At 38.5% G+C, this 24,876-nt stretch overlaps 1 long non-coding RNA gene across 1 annotated transcript; it reads right to left on the reverse strand.

Annotated features, from left to right (window-relative positions):
- Positions 1 to 262: 262 nt before the first annotated feature.
- On the reverse strand, positions 263 to 5,460 carry LOC132046231 (uncharacterized). The gene is made up of 3 exons (XR_009412664.1): positions 3,694 to 5,460; positions 2,552 to 2,805; positions 263 to 389 (listed from the first exon to the last, which is right to left on the reverse strand). It is a non-coding gene; the product is annotated as an uncharacterized LOC132046231 (long non-coding RNA).
- Positions 5,461 to 24,876: the final 19,416 nt, after the last annotated feature.

Consider the following 24,876-nt stretch of genomic DNA (forward strand, 5'->3'; position numbering starts at 1 on the left):
GATACTGTAGCAACAGCTATGAGGGGCTATTGCAACGGTTATTAAGAGCTACTGCAACACTTTTTAGGAGTTATTGAAACGATTTGGTTGTCTATTACAATAATTATTCACCTAAATGATAAAATAGAATACAATAAAATTTATATAGACTGCGACAGTAAAATGTTCATCAACAAAGTCATAATCCAAATCATCCGATTAGTATTATTCACATGTAAAAGTAAAATATACAATATTGTTTGACAATTCAAGAGTTAACATAGTGTAAGTTTACAAAAGTTTCAAGTAAAAGTTTCTACAGAACATCTAAAAGGTCCAAAAACAATGAATCAATATTCTAAAGTAAAGGTCTTCATTGCTTTCATCAACTTCCTGTTCATTTGCCTTGCCTACAAAACCATCAAAAAAGTAATCTTTTATCAGATGTAGATACACTAATTATTTGCCCATTAATTAAAAATAAAAGACATCAAAGTTGAACGCTAATACAAAATAGTAATGTCTGGGATATGCATTGCTCCTGTGTAATAAAATAATTTAAATACTCAACCAAATAATGTTTCTTCTGGGCAGTGAAGAAGTTCATGGAAGAATTCTTAAGTTCTCTTCTTTTAACTATTACTAGTAATCATAGACAAAGGTTAAACCACCAAAGCATAAGCCACAACATAGTCCCTGCAACTTATCCTGTCCATATACCATTTTCACCGAAAAGGTACTAGCAAAAAGCTATATTCAATGAAATCTACTGCAGGTCTAATCCCTTTAATGTAATGCATCGGGTGTAGGAAAAAAGAAAGAAATATAATTCAAGATAACTATCTCATGTACTCACCCTTAAACACCTTTCTTTACAACTTAGTTGTAGTAAAAAGGTATCTGAATATTCAGCAACCATGATAAAAAGATATCCCCAACAAGCATTATTTGGAATTGTTCTGTGAAGAACACTATGATATTATAAAGAGAAGGCTAATTACCTTGCTAACCGGAAAAAATTCAACATAGTCCCAAAAAATTAGAAATAAATATAAAATCGTGCGATAAACCGATAATAGTAAATGATAAGTAACTTCATCAAAATGAAATGAAAGACCATCATTTTACCCGCTACAGATATGTAAAACCTAACTTTAATGTAAAATTTGCTAATGCTTTGAATTTAGGCACACACATCTTAAATATAGAGTGCGGGGAACAACTCTTGAAATGCTTCTTAGTTATTACTTCCACAAGAAGAGTGATTTCTGACTTATTTTTATCCACTTTTTAAATGAGAGCAGAGAGAGTAAACGAAAATCAGAGCAAGAATACAAATTACCTTCCAGGACTTCCAAATCACATGTTAAGAAAACACCCCACAAATCGCATGTTAAGAAAAGACTCCATGTACAGACCAGTCACAGGAGCATATTATTAAATTCTCTAGCTAGCTCTGCCTATGTAAATAGAGGTTTGTGAGTGCCAACTATACTCCTTTTTGTCCCAATTGATATATGCCCTATATATATATTCAAGTCATATACACTTTTTTTCTTTCTTAGTCTTCCAAGAATAGCATGAAGTAATAACCACTCATATGGAGATGTTCGCCTTTCGGGGACGCAAAAGTTAATTAGGCACTGATCTTAATGTAAATAGAATAGTAAAAGTAAAACACAAGTAGACAAAGAAATGATGTAGAAGAGGGAGTAACGAAGTTTTGTTTGAACAAACAAAAGAGTACGGGGGTAGAAGCAAATGGCTGTTTAACCGCCTTTCTTTTATTTTCCTGCAAGGTGAATCCCGAGAGGAGATGCTCATAGAGGTGTGGAAGGGCTTCACGTCGAACGATCGCACGAACTTACCAAGACATGTCATGTCCAATGCACTCAAAATGAAAACACCAAATAGAACTCATCCGATAAACAACATTCAACACAATAATCATATAATAAATTTAAAATGGATTCCTTCGTATTACAATTCCAAGAATACAGATAAATCGAGTTAGAGTGAGAGGGATAGAGAGATAAACAACAAAGGAACAAAAAGGAAGGCCATAAAAGAACTCATCATGGTGATGATGCATTAGAATTATACATAAACTTGTATATAGAATGAGGATGTAACAGCAAGTGCCCACTATATATGTGTATTCCTATCTTATCTTCATATAAAGGAAAAATATTAAAATAAAAAGGAGAGAAAGAGAAGCAACAGAAAATAGTACAGCTTTCGCAACAACCTTCTTTTACAAATTTAGTCGTAGAGTCGTCTATTGTCACAATTCGACTTTTAAGTGATTTTTAGCCTGAAAGTGCAGCAGTTTAAGATTTTACTTCTTGTCTTAAAAATGAACATTCGTATTGAACTTTTTATTGTTTCCACGATTTTGAATTCTTCAACCTTGGTCAACAAAGAAAGCTTTTTCAAACACATCCATAGTAAAAACGGAGAATGCCTCAACATAGCAAATAACAAACTTTTAGTTGAATCTTGGAATCTAAACAGCCCATTGGTCAAAGTTGAAATTATAAGAAATGCACAAAATAAAGTTTCAAGTATGCACCTGGAACGTCTTAGCAATGCTCTTCTTTTTACTACCCAGTCCTAATCTTGGCAAAGCGATGAGCCCATCACCGCCCCATTCCATTAAACCCTGCAATTTATCCGTCTCGTTCTCGCTCTTATCTTTTTTCAAGTTATTAAATCCAGGAGGCATCGCAAAGGATGACCTCCCACCTTACTACCACTATCATTCTTGTTTACTTTCCTCCTATCACCAATTGCGGAACTCCCTCCTCCTTGCAACGCCAATTTTCTCTGGACAACAGTAATACTCATGAGTGACAAAATAGGATACTGAATGAAACAAAAATTGAAACAATTTCACCATATATAGTTTATGTCCTTGCTCGTAGCAAAATAAATACTAATCCAAGTTAAGGCGTACAAATAATTCCAACATCAGATTATCTTATTTTTTTTAAATCTAAAAAAAAAAAAAAAAAGAAGCCCAGATTCTCTTCATAAATCCCCAATCAAAAAATGGCCCAAAGTCTTCTAATTTCTACTTAATTTCAGTTTGACTAATTGATATTCTAAGACTGAATAAATAGCACAACGAACCACTTCCTAAACTCTAATAATTCAAACAAAACTCTTTCATGACAATCATAAGAGAGGGGGAAAGCATTTTTCAATGCTCAAAATGAGGATCGAGAAGACTTCGCACAGAAATTAATACAATAGACGCATATTTTCTTGTAGATTATTGTGGGAAAATGCTTACAGGCTTAAACTGATAAAATCAGCCTATCACCATCATCGTTGCTCTCTTTTCAGAACCCTACTTCTTCCCACAAAATCCGTGTCCGGCTTCTGTATAAGAAAAATTTGCAGTTCCTTTCTATTATTATTACTCAGAATTCAATATACAAATCGGCGGAGAAAGAGCATGAAAAAGCCGAACGAGAGAATGCGGAGTGGAAGATGTAGAAAGGAGTGATACGTGTCTATTTAGGCGAGGATAAAAGACACGTAAACTTAATAGTGAAAGTCAAATATACCCTCAACTTGAAATTGATTGACACCTAAGCTGACACGTTGAAACCGGCGTTATATATATATAAAATAAATATTACAAAAATGTATATGTTTCTAAATATTAGCTTTATATGTTTAATGAAAATATAGGGAATAAAAAAATACCTTTCAGAAAGTTTACAAACAAAAGAGAAGGGAAAATCACGATCTTCATTGTTATCAGGTTCCATCGCCTTTTAACTTCACCAATACTGGAAGATCAGAAGCTTATTTTCTCTTTTTGAATTAACTGTATACACACAACTGTGTAAAATATTAACTATCAAACACCTCAAGGTCATCAGCTCAATCATATAACTTAATTACACTACCATACCTAGAGGAAAACATGAGAATTGAGAGGTGTAAGGCTAAGCAATGCGTACCTTTTCATAGTTTTACCAGAATTTTGATCGAAGGATACATGCTTGCCAGAAAATCTAAAATGCTACCCTACGCAGTTGCAACTAAAGCTAGAGCTTGGGTACCGACGAAAGTTGTGGAAGATTTAGGAAAAGCCTACATGGTCATGTTTTTTTTATACATGGTTATATATGGAGTTGTAAAATATTATGGACACATTGCATAAGTTCTAGTCAAAAGATGAAATTGCCCTCGATTTAGTATTTGTTGATCCAAAGCACACATGTCGATCCGAACTTATACTCATTCTTCTACAATAGTTAAAATGTTGAAAATTATAATGTAAAAGCAATTAAAAATTTATCAAGAATTGAAGAAATTTGGGAGAAAAACAGATCAATTTGTCATGTGAAGAATTGATAGAAACAAGGAAGTAGTGTGAATAAATGTAGTAGAAACAAGACATTGAGTTTGATAATTGTTTCAGTTGGGAAAAAGGCTCTAGCTCTAAAAGCATGTAGTCTATCTCACTTGGGTAATAACTCTGCTTTTAGTGCTTCAACTTTTGACAGTTCTTTGTTGATTTCTTATCTCCATAGTCGTTACTTTCTTTAATTTTAACTAACAAGATAAAAGCTTGCCAAACCATGATTGTTCAGTTCACCTTTATCTAAAGTAAACAATTTAGCTACGAGCATAACCCCAAAATAAGTATCAAATAAGATGATCCAAGCATATCATCAAACAACTTTGGTGCGTAGCCCACCTCAAACCATTCCGGCAACTTAACAATGAAAAAGACTAATTAGGTGAAAGAAAGCACTATTTATGCAAAACCTAAAAATGGAATCTTAAAACAACAAGATTGGAACCGAGCAGTTGTGCAAAAACGTGGAGAAGACCATGTAAGAACAAAAATCGTAACTTATCACAAGAACCTAAACTTTGTCTAGATCTACATAGAGCTTGACTGAAGCAGAGTTCGTCTAGAATCTAGATCTATAAAAACCCTAGTTGCTCACAAATGAAAACAAGCAAAAAAAATCTTAAGAAACAATGAAATCAAACGAGTACGGAGATAATGGAAAAAGTGACCTGAAAATTGACAATGAAATCAAACGAGGGATGAACTGTTCGAGCTTGGCAATGAGCTTGCAGTGGTACAAATTTATCAGTGTGTTCTACCAAATAAAAAGCTCTGAATGGGCATCCTGAATCAATTACACCATAGATTATTTAATGAAACCTAAAATTCGCTCTTAATAAGAAAATGATGGACAAGTCGAAGCGCTATGGAGAGATAAAGAGAAGTAGGAGATGGGGAAGAGATAGAATGACCAGAAGATACGGGGATAGGGTTGAAGCGGATAGTAATAAGCAAATGAAAAAGGGAAAAAAAAAAGAAATAGAGAGAGAAGTCAACCGTTGCAGTAGAAGTGTATTGCAACAGTTATGCAACCGTAACAACATAACCGTTGCAATTGGCATCTTATTAAAACGGTTTCATAATCATCGCGAAGTGCCTGTTGCAATAGACATCTATTGCAACGATTGTGAAATCGTTGCAGAATAACTGTTGCAATAAATAGTCTATTGCAACGGTTCAACAACCGTTGCAACAAAACCGTTGCTATAGTACCTATTTCTAGTAGTGCCCTCCGATCCTTTTGGAAGTATCAGGAGTGGGGCCGAAGTCAACCTATCATTCAACTCCTGAAAGCTGCGCTCACAAGCGTCAGTCCATTGGAATTTTACCGAATTCTGAGTCAGCTTTGTCAGTGGTGCCGAAATAGAAGAAAATACTTCCACAAATATTCTATAGTAACCGGCCAACCCCAGAAAACTACGGACCTCCATGGGCGTTGTAAGTCTTGGCCAATTCTTCACAGCTTCAATCTTCTGGGTATCTACTCGAATACCGTCGGCTGAAATAATATGCCCCAGAAAAGTTACAGCATTTAGCCAAAATTCACATTTTGAAAACTTGGCATATAACTTCCGAGCCTGAAGAATTCCAAGAACAGTACGTAGATGATCCGCATCCGATCGAGAATATACCAGAATATCGTCAATGAACACAATTACAAATAGATCCAAGAAAGGCCTGAATACATTATTCATCAAGTTCATGAATACCGCTGGGGCATTAGTCAACCCAAATGACATTACTCGAAACTCGTAATGGCCATATCTAGTTACGAAGGCTATTTTTGGGATGTCCTCTTCCTTGACCCTCACTTGGTGGTATCCCGATCTTAGAGCTATTTTTGAGAACCACTTGGCACCCTGCAACTTATCGAACAGATCATCAGTCCTTGGAAGGGGGTATTTGTTCTTTATCGTCACCTTGTTTAATTGCCTATAATCAATACACATACGTAAGGAGCTATCTTTCTTCCTTATGAACAATATAGGCGCTCCCCATGGCGATGAACTGGGCTTGATAAAGCCTTTTTCAAGAAGATATTTCAATTGTGCCTTTAACTCCTTTAACTCGGCAGGGGCCATTCGATAGGGAGGAATAGATATAGGCTTAGTAGCTGGCAACACATCAATGGTAAACTCAATCTCCCATTCTGGTGGAAAACCTAGAAGCTCATCCGGAAACACGTCTGAACATTCATTCGCTATGGGGACAGATTGGAGAGTTAGGGGTTTTGCTTCTGTGTCTTGGACCAGGTCTAAATGATAAATATATCCCTTAGCAATCATCTTCCTCTCTTTGAGATAGGAAATAAACCTACCTCTCGGGGACACTGTATTACCTTTCCATTCTAAGACTGGTTCTCTCGGAAACTGAAATTGAACCATCTTTGTTCTACAATCAACGTTCGCGTAGCAAGAGGATAGCCAATCCATACCTATAATAACGTCAAAATATAAAATTTCCAATTTATGTAAATCAGCCATCGTATGGCGATTACAGACTACAACCACATAGTTCCTATATACCCACCTAGCTACCACTGGTTCCCCTATAGGAGTGGACACCTCAAAAGGTTTGATTAGTTCAGGTTTCACCCCAATACGATTAGCAATATATGACAAAGTAGAATCCGGATCAATCAATGCATACACAGCATAAGAGGATACCAACAATATACCTGTGACAATGTCAGGGAAGGACTCAAGATCCTGCCGTCCGGCTAGTGTATATATACGATTCTGAGGACCACTGGGACTGGATGCTTCTCCTCCTCTGCCTCTGCCGCAGCCCATTGGAGTATGGGAATTCTGCCTAGGAGGGCGTACAGACAATGAAGAGCCAACTGCACACCTCGTCGGTTGAGCCACACCTCCACCTCATCTCAAAGGACAATCCCACATCATATGACCAATCTGACCGTAGGCATAACAAGCGTCTGAACCATGGCGACATTGTCCCGAATGTGGCTTACCACATTGGATGCACCATGGTAAGGGCAGCCTCATCTAACCGGATTCACCTCTATACTGGGAGCCTGAAATCCTTGAGCTTTGACCTGATCCCGAATAAATGAGGCGATCAAATGTCCTGCCAGCAAATTGGGGTGGGGGGGGAGGGGTGTACTGGCTGCTGATTGGCCTGAATAACTAGAATATGGCTTCCTTTTACTCCCTCTGAACTCACTAGTGGCACCGGAAGACTTGGCCCTCTTACTGTGCCTTCTATCAGAATCACGCTCTCCCATTTGCGGCTACTACTTTTCCTCCAAATTTTGAGCATGGGCATGGATACGAGCAATATCCATCCCGTCTTGGAGCGAGGTTGTCAAGCACTCCTTAATCAAATGTGGCCCCAACTCACTCGCGAATCGAAGTACATGGTCTCCCATATCTGCTACCACGGCTGGGGCATACCTAGCCAAAGAATTAAAGAGGAGATTGTATTCCCGACGCTCATATTCCCCTGCCTGAGATTCAAGAACTTGTCGGCTCGAGCCCGTCGAACTCTGGTGGTAAGTAATGTCGCAAAAAGGTATGCAAGAACTCTTGCCATACTGGGGGAGGTGTATTTGCCCTTCGCAAAGACATCCAAGTGTTGTACTAGGGGACGGCCACATCCCGCAGTCTATAAGAAGCCAATTCAACTGACTCAGTATCAGAAGCATATATTATTCATAGCGTCCTCAGCATCTCATTTATAAAACCCTGCGGATCTTCATCCGGCTTCGACCCGTAGAATTCTAGAGGATTCAGACTAATAAAATCACGGGCTCTCGCGCTGACCGCTCTATCACCCTGGCTCGCGCCCTGCCGTTGTGCCTGAGCGGCAACTAACTGGGTCAGCAACTGAATAGCCTCGGTCATCTGCTGGCCTGAGGCACCTGGCGGAGGAACTGGGGGTACTGGAGCTGGAGCTGGAGCCTCTTCATGCTCCTCTGGTAGGGGTGGAGTAGGAGAGGTCTGAGATGGAACCTCGTTATGAGACTCACCCTCTTTTATCTCTACCGGTGGCTCCTGTTCAGTCCTTCTTCCCACCACCGTCTTGCCTTTCTGGGCCGCTGTAGCTTTCCTTTTCATAGGCATTGTTGAAATCATAATATACGATTAGGAAAAAGGGAATCCTGATAACATAGCTCTATCGCACGATCTAAGATAAGAAAGAAGGTCATTTATTCGTAAATGCCTCGCATCCTCCTCTTTATAAGTGTGGCGTGCTTCACACTAATAAACAGGACTCTACCTGACATGGCTCATAGACATATCCTAGGACGAACTGCTCTGATACCACTTTTGTCACGACCCAACTGTAGGGCCATAACGGGTACCCGGTACTAGCCTACCGAGCACCTCTAGCCTAACATTCCATAACCATTTCTAAGTGGGCCATATAGACTGCTCATGAATATCGTACTTAGTACAACCATCAATAACAGTGTTCACAAGTATAAGCAAACGAGACTACCAAGATATTAGACAGTAATAAGAACTGAAGAAGCTAGTAAACATCTAATAACATACATATGTCTACGAGCCTTTAAGTAGCATACATGAACCCATAAGATGGGACAGGATTTCGCCATGCCCAAGTGTATATGTACAAAGGATCAGTACCAAAAGACTGCAGCTCTGGAACAACTGGAGCACTTCTGAGATACCACTGATGGAGCTCCTAGGGATCAGGTCCGTCTATCTGTCTACCTGGGGGCATGAACGCAGCGTCCACAAGGAAAGAACGTCGCACGAACGATTATGCGAGTATGTAAGCCATGAATAACAACATAACAAGAAATATAGAACAAAACATGAGATAAGGATAACTCGTATATCGATTTCCTCTTAGGGCGAATATTATGCATGCTTAGTCTTTTCATAAAAACCTTTATCATACTAGTATAACATAATAGTGTTGCGGAATGTGCGGCCCGATCCATAAATATTTTATATTCTTTGCGCGAACGTGCAACGAGATCATATATATATATATATATATATATATATATATATATATATATATATATATATATATATATATATATATATATATATATATATTTGCGAACGTGCGCCCCGATCCATACCCATATATCCGCGTTCGGGCATACCGCATACGAGATGATGTCATGATATACCAACTGATCAGGTGGCTATGCGTATATAACGCCTCGCCCTTTTCCCATGTCCCCTATATACATATATATACATCATATACATATATAATATAAGTAGCATGCATGGGAGCCCAAATAAAATTTACCACCTTATCGGAGTGACGTAAGGTCGGTAACCTCCGATTATCTTATGGAACAATCATCATCGCTTTACCTCACCTTGAAGGAACAATGATTATAAGGTGAGATCAACAACAATGAATAAAATCAAGGAAATCATGAAATAAGCTCAACAATCTCATCATAGCATTTAAAATCATAAACTTTGAGACTTCTAGAAACTGAATCATCATCATCATTTTCATCATGAAAACGTAATCATCTTTAGCATCATAAGAAACTTTAAGAATCATTAATCTTTAGCTTTTGGAAATAAGGACATTATGGAAGACATGTATGGATTCACAAGAAAGAAGTCATCATTGTCATCATGGTCCTCATAGAAAACATCTTGTCTTTAATATCATAAAAACCATGAGAATCAAGAACTTCTAGATTTTCGGGAACAAGGATGTTATGGAAGACATATATGGAATCATAACGTAGGAGTCGTGCCTTTAGAAAGAAAAAGACTAGCCTTACATACCTTTTTGTCTCCTACTACTTACGCTTATCCTCCCGAGCTCGCAAATCTACATTTGAGAGAATTCATACTATCGTTAGACTTATCGTCGTATACTTATATTAAGCTTTCAAATTAGACTATTTCATATCCTGCCGAAAATCGGGCAGCATCTCCCCTGTTTATATGCCTAGCCCGAAATCATAATCCAACAACCAACAACAACAACAACAATACTAATATCAACAACAACAATATTAATACCAATATGCTCCATAAAACATCCCTCACTATGTTTTCCAAATTTCTCAACTAACCAACTCGTTATACGATTATTTAATACCTTTACCTCCGTAAATAAACCTTAATCAATATCAATAAAGGAATATTCATACCTTACTTCCACTATAACCACAATATCTTCACTTTCCACCTTGAGTTCAAGTCAAGACTCATCTCAGTACGATTTTATAACCGCAACAGTATGCTGTCCGAACACGAATCCGGAGATTAAACTTGATTTGGGCTAAAATTTGATGTATGGCGGTTGGGAGAAATTTCCAGAATATATGAGAGAGTTTTGAGGTGCTTTTATGAAAAATAAGGGGGTAAGCCTCCTTTTATAAGATTCAAGGGTCTGCCTGCACCGACCTAAAAATTGCTCAGTGCGTTCGCGCTGAGTTGTCCCCTGGCTCCTCTGCGCGTTCGCGCCACCCCCAGGCGCGTTCGCACAGAGTTAATCCCTGTTTTACTGGCCTATCTTAAAATGTCCATAACGCTTAATTCCAATGTTGGATCGATGCACGGTTTGTTGTGTTGGAAACTAGACTTCCCGAACTTCATTTCAGGCTTTTGTTTCACTCCAAAACTCCTAATATACTAAGACATTTTCTTTCTTCAAGTTAGACCAAAATTGCCCCTCATAACCATAAGATAAACGCATATAATCTTGTATATCGTTGGAGGTAACTCAAATGTCCACAATAAAACCACTAACACCTAACGAGTCTTAATGTGCAAAACTTACGGGGTGTAGCATTAAAACTGTTAAACCCTATCACTTTTGTCATCACTCTCTAAGCACACTTTGGGCAAATTGAATAGGTTTTGGACTGAACCTTCTTTCAGGTAAGATCTTTGACCCTAGACTTCATCATTTACCTTCCTAAATCCTTAATCCATGCTTAGAATCACTAGAATCAAAGTGGAGAAGATAAGTCTTATGATAAATTTTTGAAACGGGTTCTAGACTTCCTAAATGAAGATTGTTGATGGATTTTACTAGTATAATCATAGAATTTGATGAATTCATTATTGTTAAGCTTATTTCTTCCGTTATTAGTGATTAATTTGAGGATTGAAAAGTTAGGGCTCTTACCCCAAATTGAGAGTTTCACTTTAAATCTGAATTATGCTTAATCTTGAGTTGATTTAGCAATTGAACAGTGGGCTTAATCATCTGGAGCATGAATTGCATATTCCAATTTCCCATGTTATCCTTGTGGGTCTGTTTCCCCAATCCCATGTTTTAGAATTTAACATAGATTAGAAGCATAGCAATATTGGTATTGTTCTTCTTAATTTCTAATGTAGAACTTGAATATGATTAGACTTTGAGTATTTGGAGGTGCAAAGAAAGGGCAAGGCTAAGGTTTGATGGTTTGTGGCTCCTCTTCGACATTCCAGGTAGGCTACGGCTTACCTTTTAGTTAAACTTCGATTAGAAAATCATGTGTAGAGTTAGTGATTGTTGGAGAAATAATGTACGCCTTCGGGTATGGGGTTGGGATGGAATACTTAGGTTGGTATTGTTTCTGACTATGGCTTGTTTCCATGCTGTGCTCTATTGAGTTGTTGCTTTATTGTGATTTATTGGCTTGTAGCCACGTGAGTGATTCCAGGCTTGTTGCTTAGTGATTTACCTTATGATTTGGAGATCGTATTTTATCATGTGCTGATGTTGTTGGGAAGGAAAGGAAAGCTATGATATTGAGACTATTATTGTGATATGTGTCCATGTGTTGCACGATTGATTTGATATGTTGTCATCATTCATTGATATTATGCAGCGTACTCATTCTCATCTTTCATGATACTCTGATATGAATACATAGTGAGTTATTCATGGTTGTGAACTTGTATCTCTCAGTTATTGACTTGTGAAGAGGAAGGAATTGATATTGATCTTGATATTGAGATATGTGTCCATGTGTGGCATAACTGTCCTTCATATATTCTTGTTGGCATTGATATGATGCATGCATTCATACTCATCTATTGGGTTCGGGTTCCGTGCCGCAACACACACACACACACACATATATATATATATATATATATATATATATATATATATATATATATATATATATATATATATATATATATTGGACCGGGGTTGCACGTACCGCAACACTGACTGGGATTAGGTTGCACGTTTCACAAATAGATTTGGATCGGGCTGCGCGTGCTGTAGGTACATGGACTTCGCAGGTCCCCCATGGGTCATGACTATCGAGATATTTCTGCCCGAACCGTGTGTGTAGCACTGCATTTGCATTACATTCATATTTCATTCACTCGTACATCTAATTTCTGGCAGTAGTTATTTATCGTACAGTACGGTGCTCGTGAACATTGGCTTACTGGTTGGTTACTGATTTGAGAACGACGTGTGCCTGATTAATATATATTTGGGAATTGATGGATTCGAGGATTAGAGACTTTCTCCTAGGTTGAGACTTGAGGTTATTGTTGGCTATACTAGTTTTTATGGTTATTCTGAGGGATCGTGGGAAACTTGGACAGACATGTGTTTAGGTACTTCACCATAGGCTATGATTCGGTCATTGATCCTTATGTATTTGAGTTGTTATTTTTGGGCTGTGTGGTATGTATACCTGATTATGAGCACGTCTATTCTTCAGTCTTTTTCTTTATATATGTTAACTAACTGTTGTCGACCTATGATGCCTACTCAGTACGTGTTGTTTATACTGATGCTACCTTGCTACACTCCTTTTTAGGGTGTAGAGTTTTGAGACAGGTTCCACTTCCACTTCCCGAGACTGATTTCTGAGGCCTGGCTTGCGAGTATCTAGGGTGAGCATCAGACGAGTCGCTGACCGGAGACTCTTCTATCCCTGTCTTCATTTTCTCCCATTTAGACAGATGTGTTTAGCATTTGAGACTTGTATTTTCTAGAGATTACTTAGTTGCTCTTGTACGAGTCAGATCGATTCTTTGGGGATTGTCTATATATTCTGCAGTTATGATTATTTATGATTCAGGCTTCTATTTATTCTGTTCTATTTACTTTACTGTGCTTTGAATTGATGATTTGGGAAAGGGTTTGCCTATCGAGGTGGGAAATGATAGGTACCCACGCGACTTAGTGAAATTGGGTCTTGACAACGCGCGAAACTAGCTGATCAAGCAAATTCGATTTGATGAAAAAGATAATGGGAATCTAGTAGTAGGAACAATGGCTAAGTTTTCTTTAGTCAAACAGTTGAAGATCAGACAACTTCATGACCCAACCCTTCTTGATCCTAAAGAAGGCATCCTAGTGTCAAAATCAAATATTTCACACAAGATAGGAATGGTGTGACTAGACTCGATGTCTTCTTATGTGTGCTCGATGTAGGTGGTCTTCAAATAACAATGTCCTTTGTGTAACTGCGCAAGAAGGTAAAGTGCGGAATAATAAATCAACACGATAATTTTAGCATATAAATGCTCCTTGTTTAAAGGAGGAAAAACTGCGACCTACCTCCTGTAGGAATTTTCCAAACTTCCACTAAACACGAGCAACAAGTTTAAGGTTACAACGCCTTGTACACCTAAAGAATTGTAGCAGACAATCCTTGCCCCAACTCTTGTTTTACCTCAACAGTTCCAAATTTTTGGCAATCTCTCCGCACTTCAATGACTCTATCAAGTTAAAGAATTCCCTTACATCTCAATACACACCTATTACACAATTCTAGGAATAGTAAATAAGTGGAACCGCAACAAGAACCTAACTATTACAATAAAAGAACTGAATGATAAATCTTGATTGGAACAGTTTCTTTCTTGATATTGTAGTTGGCTCCCTCAAGACTCTGGTGTTGACTCTCTTTGGATTTCGTTAAGTTCCAAAGCTTCATGATGTGTTTTTTATATAGGAGTGTTTACCGATTTTTTCTTGTCCAAATCCATCCATGTCTTGATTTCACAATATGTCTGAAAACAAGTCCTTCTTTGATATGGATTTACTTCTTTCCTTGTTTGCGCGTATGACTTCCTTCTCCTACTCCAATGCTAATTCCATATGTTAAGTTCATGATGACATTTTCATAACTTAAAATCCAACTTCTCATCGAAAAGGAATGAGTCAATAATTCCAATTCCCCAATGTTAATTCTGGCTATGACCTAAGCACTCAAAAAACATGCAAGAAGGTAAATTATGGAATGTAAAAACACAAGTATTTTTAGCGTGGAAATGCTCCTTTCTCAAGGGAGGAAAAAGTGCGACCTACCTCTTTTGAATTTTCCCAAACTTCTCTATAATGGAGCTCCACAAATTTAAGGTTTATAACCGCCCTTGTAACACCTAAGGAACTGTTCCCAAAAATCTCATCCCTACCATCTTAACTCTTCTCTTCAATGACAGTACCTAGTCAAAGAAGTCTCTTACAAAACAACACCTACTAAAATCAACTAAGAAAGTCAATAAATGGAGCCACAATTAGAACCTAACTATTACAACAAAAGAACTTAATGATAAATCTTCATAAGGAAATGTTCTTTGTTGGTCTTGTAGTTGGATCTCTCAAGACCCTGGTGTTGACTCCGCTATCACTCTAGAGGTCTCTCTCTTTGGAAATGGTTATGGTTAAGCTCCAAGCTTCTTGACGTATTATTTATATAGGAGTGGTTGCCACCTCTTCTTGTCCGAGTCCATTCAAGTCTTAATTTCATAAAGTGCCCGAAAACCAATTCTTATTTGACATGGATTTCTTTCTTTCCTTGTTTTCATGTAAAGCTTCCCCTTCTCCTACTCTAATGCTAATTCCATGTGTTCAACTTATGGTAATATTTTCATAACTTGAAATTCAACCTTTCTTTGAATAGAAATGAGTCAATCATTCCAATTCTCCTAGTTTGCACGAAATAAATTTCCTGTCTCCAGTCTACTTTCTACGGACCAGTTCCTCATATGCAGCAACTGCTTCTCTTATTTCCTTGGAGATATGTATGGACTTTTAGTTCTTCAATGTCTTTCTTGTAACTCTTTGTACTTGATTATCTTCTGGTACACAGTTTATCAATCATGAAAATTTCATTTTAAGCTCAGCATTATTATTGAGAGTGTAGCATTACAACATCCGAGTTGGCATAAACAACTTCTCTTTGATAGTCTTCAGTCTTCATTCTAAGGATCCTTTCCTTTGAGTAGTTCCTCTTCTATTACGACTGTTTTACTAGTTCCTTTAGAGATCTATTTTGACCTCTGGTTCTTCAATGTCTTTCTTGTAACTCCCTTGTACTTGATTGTCTCTGGATACATAGTTTGTCAATCATCAAAAATTTATTTAAGCTCAGCACTATTATCGAGACAATAGTATCTCAATAATTTCCCATTTTTTGATGATGGAAAACACATAGCAACTTCATATGTCTTTATGTACCCTTGATCAGCTTCTTTATTCTTCTTCAGCTCTTCATCACGTCTTCTCCTTTAGGCATAGCTCATATGTTGAGAATCTTCCCCCTTAGAACCAGCTCCAATGGTCTTCAACACTAGGACTTCATGTTGATACAACTAAGACTCACTACATAAGGTTTTAAAATTTACAGTAGTCCGCCCTCGAGTTCAGCAAGGTTTGTTAGAAGCTCACTTAGTCAAAATCTAGGCTCGACTAAGCAAGGTTTGTAGGCTTGCTCAATCTTGCTAAGGGACATATCTTCCACTCTTTGTAACCCAATATGCGGATAGGTTTGTAGAACCTAATCATGCACATTACGTCTTCTTAAGGAACATTCTCTCGTATGCCGTTTTCAAAAATATTTCTTCAGCCATAATGGAAAGGACCATGTTCTTTCATCTTTACCTCAGGATGACTTTTCTCCTTCTTTCCTTTCCAGTTCCTTCTACATAGGACTGAGTTCTTTTATGAATAAGAACCAGTTCCTTACAATGCATCCTAAATGGTAACTAGATATTAATGCGGTGCATCTTTCTTCATCTCTCAGTCAATGACCACTTCTTTTCTGTCAATACGATCATCTCTCATCAATGAGCACTTCTTTTCTATCAATGTGATCATATTCTTCTTTTTAAGCATGCTTGACTACTTGTAACGTCTGTTCCTGTTAAAATATGATGTGTCACATAAACTGTATACATATGAATTGAATTGACATCGTCAAAAAGCAAGTGTATCAACAGGATCAAGTGCATTCTATTAATATCACACTCATGGCCACTCTGAACATGATACAAGTGATCGAAAAACTTTGTCAAGTTAAAACATAGGTGGAATTTTAGCATGCACCACATTAAGTCGCAAGACTCAAACCAAAGGATAGCTACATATCACTCTAATACTGCCAGGGATAGATATGAAAATCAGATTGGCATTTAGTAGGATTTAGTCTAGGTTTTGGCTAGGAGAGGATGGGGACCAGGTTCTCTAGTTTAGCTCAGCAGATTTATGTAAGTCCCTGCAGCTTATTTTAAGGTGAGTACAAATATACTCTTCTACTATGTATTCTCATCCTTTAAGATCATGTGCTCCCCTCTCAACCATCCTCGTCGGCTTATTTCTTCATACATACTGACTATAGTGTAAGTCAAACTTGTGTCATCACATTTACCTCAATAGTTCTAAACTGTTGGCACTCTCTTTATACTCCTTAATGTCTCTACCCAGTCAAAGAAGTCCCTTACAACTCAATACACACCATTTACACAATTCTAGGAGTATTAAATAAGTGGAACCATAACAAGAACCTTACTATTACTACAAAGGAACTGGAAATGATAAATCTTGAGAGAAGAAAGTTCTTTGTTGATATTGTAGTCAGCTCCCTCGAGGCACTAGTGTTGACTCCACTCATACTAGATGTCTCTCTCTTTGAATGTAGTTAAGTTCCAAGGCTTTATGACGTGTTTTTTTATATAGAAGTGTTCACCACCTTCTTCTTGTCCAAATCTATCCAAGTCTTGGTTTCATAATATGTCCAAAAACCAATCCTTATTTAATATGGATTTACTTCTTTCCTTGTTTGCGCGCATGGCTTCCTTCTCATACTCCAATGCTAATTCGACGTGTCATGTTTATAGTAAATATTTGCATAACTTGAAACCCAACTTCTTATTAGATAGGAATGAGTCAAAATTCTAATTCTCTGAGTTGGCACGAAAAAACTATTCTTTGACAGTTCTAGTCTCCTTCTAAGAACCAGTTCCTCTTTTGTTGCAACTGCTTCACTAGTTATTTGGGAGATTTGTTTGGACTTTTGGTCTTATGTCTATTCCTTGTAACTCCCTTGTACTTAATCGTCTAGATACATAGTTTGTTAATCAACAAAACTTCATTATAAGCTCAACACTATTGTTACACCCCGTACTTTCAGAGAAGCACTTAGTAAATTTGAACAGAAGTATATCGAGCTATGGCTAAGTAAAACAACTTTGGATTATGAGGAACGAAACATTATTAAGCATATTGTATGAGTAAAGGATAAATTACGATCTCGTAAGTCATAACCGAGAAGGACGACCTTGGAACCAAAGGACATGACTATTATCAAGTATGATTAATGATAAATATCATGTGTGAAGAGTTTCGGAAGATTCCGGGACCAAGCAAATCGAAGAAAATAAGTTTGTCGAAAATTTGAAAATTGGTAAAATTTTGGAAAGAATTTTGGGTCAACTTTGGAGGGGTATATCCTCTAGTATATTGAGAGTTTTAAGGTATTTCAAAGGCCTAAAATGAATTTCGTCGAGTCTAGTTTCCAACACAACAAATCGCTCACCGATACGGCATCAAAGTGGAGAATTATGGACGTTACAAGTTAGGCTGACAGAGCAGAAATGCTGCTACAGTAACCGGGCTGCTACAGTGCTGCTACAAGAACCGACTTGCTACAGTACAACTACAGTGACCCGACCCGAATTTGACCCACTATTTAAGGATCAAATCTGATCCTAAGCCTCACTTTTCAGCCAAGAATTCTCCAAATATTTTACAAATCTTCTTGAAAATTCTCCCAACTTTTGTCCACTAGATTTTAACGTGACTTAAGTATAATCTCCGAATTTAAGTTTGGACGGCGTGTAGTTGCGATTATACTATCGTATTGCGGTGAATCTTGGTTGGAATTCAAGGCAAATATTGGAGATATCGCGGTACTAGAGGGAATAAGGTATGAATCTCTCCTTATTGATATGGATATAAGTTTATTTACGAAAGTTGAGTTGCAGAATAATCGTATAGTGGATTTGTTGGTCGAAAAATTGGACAAATGTCGTGTGGGATATTTTATGGAATATATTGGTATTGATAATATTGTGGTTGATGTTGGTATTTTTGTTATTGTTGTTGGTTGCTGGATTATGATTTCGGGCTGGCCATATAAACAAAAGAGATGTTGCCCGAATTTCAGCAGATTCAAAAAGGGGTTTCATTTAAATGCTTGAGACAAGTGTGTGGCAACAAGTCTAATGATAGTATAAATGATTTATATGTAGAAATATGAGCTTGGGAGAATAAACGTTGGGTGACTAAGAAGACCGAAAGGTATGTATAGCTAAACCCTTTCTTTCTTAAGCCATGATTCCTTTTGTTATGAACCTATATATGACATCTTCAATAAACTCATTTCTAAAAGTACCAAAAGCTTATTTGAAATTTCCCGATGTTCTTATGATATCCTTGAGCTTGTTTCATGGCTATTAAGGTTATTCGTTGATGTCGATCTCACTTTATGATGTTGTTCCTTCAAGGTGAGATGTGTTCATGATGATGGTTCCATAATAATAATCCAACGTGTTTAGGAATAGTTTTTAAGGAATGTTTTATAGGACATTAATAGAGTGATAGTAGAGGATCCCTAATGAGGTATTTAGTGTTCGAAGAGAGGTTGATGTTGTGTCTTAGGACTTGGTTAATGTTTAGTCAAGCGGGAAGAAGTACTAATGGCCTGAGCTGTGCTTATAAGTCTTATGTGATTATGTAGACCCTACGGGTTAGGTGATGACCACCGGGAGTGCATAGGGATTACTTGTAGAAGTTTAGTTATGATATTGATTGTAATTACCCCTGGTCTACGACCAGTTGGGCAGATGTATATATTTACCACTGGACTGCAGCCAGTCGGGCAGTTACCACTGTGCTACGGTTGGTCGGGCAGTTGCCGCCGATCAGTCGGGCAGTTGCGCTCTACCGTCGGAAGATAATCGGACGGACAGTTATTACTACCGGACTGCAGCCTGTCAGGCAGTTACCACTGATCAGTTGGGCAGTCAGTATAGGATGAGTAGTAAGATAAAGGCACAGTACTATACATAGATATGGTTAAGCATGCGAGAGTATAGAGAGACATGTATCATATATGGATCGGGTTGCACGCCGCAACACATGTTCAGATAACGTTTGATGATATGGTAACCAGGACTATGGTAGGGTATACAGACCTAGTAATGATCGCAAGAAGATGAAGAGGTATGTATACATATGCTAGATTTCCATCGGCAGTTCAGAAATGTCATGTTGATTATTATTCTTCTCATCTTTAGTATATGGCTAGTTTGTTGCACTTTCCGCCTTGCATACTCAGTACATTGCTTGTACTGATGTCCCTTTTCTGGGGGCGCTGCGTTTCATGCCCGCAGGTCTTGAGATACAGCTTGACGGATCTTTCAATAAGGATACCAGCTCAGCAGGTAGAGTCGTGTCACTCCACTTGATTCGGAGTTGCCCTGTGAGTCAGCATGGTTGCATATGCATTTGCATGGGTATGGCGGGGCCCTATTCCGGCCACTTTATGTCATGTACTCCTGTAGAGGCTCGTAGACAGATATGCACTGTTAGATATCTTATAATTATCTCGACTTGTACTATGCTGTATCATTATTATGGATAGCCTTACCGGCACATGTACTCCAGATTAATTTGTAGACGTAAGTATGTTAACTTTTGGGCTTGTGCCCCTATGGCTTATAGTACCTTGGTCTTATGTTGCCTTTCGAGATACAGAAAACGTGAGTTACAGTTTGGTTCGCTCGGTTCCCGTAGGGTGCCGAGTGCCAGTCACGCCTTACCAAGGTTGGGGTGTGACAAATTGGTATCGAGCGCCGTCCTGTGGTCGGGTTCATGAGTCGTGTCCAGTAGATCCTTGTTTATGGGTGTGAAGCGCGCCACACTTATAAACAGGAGGCTGCAGGGCATTCAGGATGGTTATCCTTCTTTGTTTCTTAAATCGTGCTATAGAGCTGAGTCATAGGGTGTAAATCCTCAATCCCGACTTCTGTTGTTTTATAGGTTGACGATGACTCCTTCAGAAGGGATATGATTGGTTAGAAAAGGTAAAAGAGCGATGCACGTCACTCAATGAGCTAGATATTGAAGAGGGCTTCCTTATTGGATAGAGTATATTAGTAAGGATAGTATACATAGACATGCGGTTCATATAGCCGCATTTGTTTCCATTACCAAATGAGGTTCAGATAGAGACGCCATGGCCTTCAGATATGCATATATATTGCCAGTTACTATTAGTGGGTCAGTTGTTATTACTGATTGTTATAGCCCTGTATGGCATTGTGTTGTTGGTTTACCGCAAGACAGGTTGGTAGCATTGCAGTTACAGAGAAAGCTCTGCCGAAATTTTCATAAGATCCCTAAGAGTTTAACATTCGAGGACGAATGTTTTTAAAGGGAGGGAGAATGCTACCACCCGTACTTTCAGAGAAGCACTTAGTAAATTTGAATGTAAGTATGTCGAGCTATGGCTAAGTAAACAACTTTGGATTATGAGAAATTAAGCATTATTAAGTATATTGTATGAGTAAAGGATGAATTACGATCTCGTAAGTCATAACCGAGAAGGACGACCTTGGAACCAAAGGACATGACTATTATCAGTATGTTTAATGATAAATATTATGTGTGGAGAGTTTCGGAAGATGCCGGGACCAAGCAAATCGAAGAAAATAAGTTTATCGAAAATTTGGAAATTAGTAAAATTTTGCAAAAAATTTTGGGTCAACTTTGGAGGGGTATATCCCCTTGTATATTGAGAGTTTTAAGGTGTTTCAAAAGCCTAAAATGAATTTCGTCGAGTCTAGTTTCAAACACAATAAATCGCTCGTCGATACGGCATCGAAGTAGAGAATTATTGACGTTACAAGTTAGGCTGACAGAGCAGAAATGCTGCTAAAGTAACCGGGCTGCTACAGTACAGCTACAGGACCCGACTTGCTACAGTACAGCTACAGTGACCCGACCCAAATTTGAACCACTATTTAAGGATCAAATCTGATCCTAAGCCTCACTTTTCAGCCAAGAATTCTCCAAATATTTCCCAAATCTTCTAGAAAATTCTTCCAACTTTTGTCCACTAGATTTTAACGTGAATTAAGTATAATCTCCAAATTTAAGTTTGGACAGCGCGTAGTTGCGATTATACTATCGTATTGCGGTGAATCTTGGTTGGAATTCAAGGCAAATATTGGAGATATCGCGGTACTAGCGGGAATAAGGCATGAATCTCTCCTTATTGATATGGATATAAGTTTATTTACGAAAGTTGAGTTGCAGAATAATCGTATAGTGGATTTGTTGGTGGAAAAATTGGACAAATGTCGTGTGCGATATTTTATGAAATATATTGGTATTGATAATATTGTGGTTGATGTTGGTATTGTTGTTATTGTTGTTGGTTGCTGGATTATGATTTCGGGCTGGGCATATAAAAATAGAGAGAGATGTCGCCCGAATTTCTAATTCAAAAAGGGTTTTTATTTAAATGCTTCAGACAAGTGTGTGGCAACAAGTCTAACGATAGTATAAATGATTTATATGTAGACATACGAGCTTGGGAGAATAAACGTTGGGTGACTAAGAAGACCGAAAGGTATGTATGGCTAAACCCTTTCTTTCTTAAGCCATGATTCCTTTGTTGTGTACCTATATATGACATCTTCAATAAAATCATTTCTAAAATTACCCAAGCTTACAATTCCCGATGTTCTTATGATATCCTTGAGCTTGTTTCATGGCTATTAAGGTTATTCGTTGATGTCGATCTCACTTTATGATGTTGTTCCTTCAAGGTGAGATGTGTTCATGATGATGGTTCCATAATAATAATCCAACGTGTTTAGGAATAGTTTTTAAGGAATGTTTTATAGACATTAATAGAGTGATAGTAGTAGGATCCCTAATGAGGTATTTAGTGTTCGAAGAGAGGTTGATGTTGTGTCTTAGGACTTGGTTAATGTTTAGTCAAGCGAGAAGAAGTACTAATGGCCTGAGCTGTGCTTATAAGTCTTATGTGATTATGTAGACCCTACGGGTTAGGAGATGACCATACCGGGGAGTGCAGATGGGTGGATTACTTGTAGAAGTTTGTTATGATATTGATTATAATTACTCCCTTCGGTCACGACCGATTGGGAAGATGTATATATTTATCACCGGGATCACGACCGGTCGGGCGATTACCAATCGTGCTACGGCCGGTCGGGCGCTTAGCTCGATCGGGCCGGGCGGTTGCCAAGGTCGCCGTCGGAAGATAATCGGACGGGCAAGAGCACACGGACCTGGGCGGGCGACACCACCGATCGGGATTGGGGCCGGTATAGGATGAGTAGTAAGATAAAGGCACAGTACTGTACATAGATATGATTAAGCATGCGAGAGTATAGAGAGACATGTATCATATATGGATCGGGTTGCATGCCGCAACACATGTTCGGATAACGTTTGATGATAAGGTAACCAGGACTATGGCAGGGTATACAGACCTAGTAATGATCGCAAGAAGATGAAGAGGTATGTATACATATGCTAGATTTCCATCGGTAGTTCAGAAATGCCATGTTGATTCTTATTCTTCTAATTTTTAGTATATGGCTATTTTGTTACACTTTCTGCCTCGCATACTCAGTACATTGCTCGTACTGATGTCCTTTTGCTGGGGGCGCTGTGTTTCATGCCCGCAGGTCTTGAGATACAGCTTGGCGGATCATTCAATAAGGATACCAGCTCAGCAGGTAGAGTCGTGGGGCTCCACTTGCTTCGGAGTTGCCCTGTGAGTCAGCATGGCTGCATATGCATTTGCATGGGTATGGCGGGGGCCTGTTCCGACCACTTTATGTCATGTACTCGTAAAGGTTTCGTAGACAGATATGCACAAGTTTAGATATCTTATAATTATCTCGACTTGTACTATGTTATATCATTATTATGGATAGCCTTACCTAGCATATGCACTCGAGATTAATTTGAAGACGTAAGTATGCTAACTTTTGGGCTTGGCCCTTATGGCTTATAGTACCTTGGTCTTATGTTGCCTTTCGAGATACATACAAAACGTGAGTTACGCTTGGTTCGCTCGGTTTTGTAGGGTGCCGAGTGCCAGCCACGCCTTACCAAGGTTGGGGTGTGACAAATTGGTATCGCAGTCATTGGCCCTAGGGTCGTCTATGAGCCGTGTCCCGCAGAGCCTTGTTTATTGGTGTGAAGCGCGCCACACTTATAAACAAGAGGCTGCAGGACATTCAGGATGGTTACCCTTCTTTGTATCTTAAATCGTACTATAGAACTGAGTCATAGGGTGTAAATCCTCAATCCCGACTTCTGTTGTTTTATAGGTTGACGATGACGCCTTCAGAAGGGATATGATTGGTTAGAAAAGGTAAAGAGTGATGCACGTCACTCAATGAGCTAGCTATTGAAGAGGGTTTCCTTATTGGATAGAGTATATTGGCAAGGATAGTATACATAGATATGAGGTTCATATAGCCGCATTTGTTGCCATTACCAAATGAGGTTCAGATAGAGACGCCATGGCCTTCAGATATGCATATATATTGCCAGTTACTATTATTTGGTCAGTTGTTATTACTGATTGTTATAGCCCTGTGCGGCATTGTGCTGTTGGTTTATGTTACACCCCGTAGTTTCTGTACGTGGAAATTCGTTAGGTATTAGCTATTCGAGTGCAGATATTGGAGTTATTGTCGAGAAAATGCAAGATCATAGGTGCTGGTGTTACGATTATAAGAGTCCGAGTTCGCGTAACGGGGTATAGGAGGACTGGAAGACCAGTGAACTAAGGAATTAAACTTCTGAGGCTTTGAAGGAAAGTTGGGCAAGGTTTGGTATGAAAATTTTGGTCTAACTGGAAGAAGAATATGTTTTAGTATATTAAGAGTTTTAAAATGAAACAAAGATCTAAAGTGAAGTTCGGGAAGTCTAGTTTCTAACGCAATAAATCGCTCCTCAATAGGACATCGGGGTAAGGAGATATGGACATTACAAGTCGGGCTGGCAGACAGGAAAATGCTCTGCGCGAACGCGCCTGGGAGTGGCGCGAACGCGAAGTTGCATAATACAACACAGCGCGAACGCGCTGAACAAATTTGGAGGCCCGGGTCCAGGATGAAGGTTATATTATAAGAATGTAATAATAAACTATGTGTGACATTTGGAGACCATATGGAGTGAATTGGTTCATATAGCACAGTTACAGCTTGTACATGGGCCCAGGATAGTCAGTGAGAAGT

The sequence above is a fragment of the Lycium ferocissimum genome, unplaced genomic scaffold, assembly GCF_029784015.1.
Source record: "Lycium ferocissimum isolate CSIRO_LF1 unplaced genomic scaffold, AGI_CSIRO_Lferr_CH_V1 ctg9920, whole genome shotgun sequence".
Lineage (NCBI taxonomy): Eukaryota > Viridiplantae > Streptophyta > Magnoliopsida > Solanales > Solanaceae > Lycium > Lycium ferocissimum.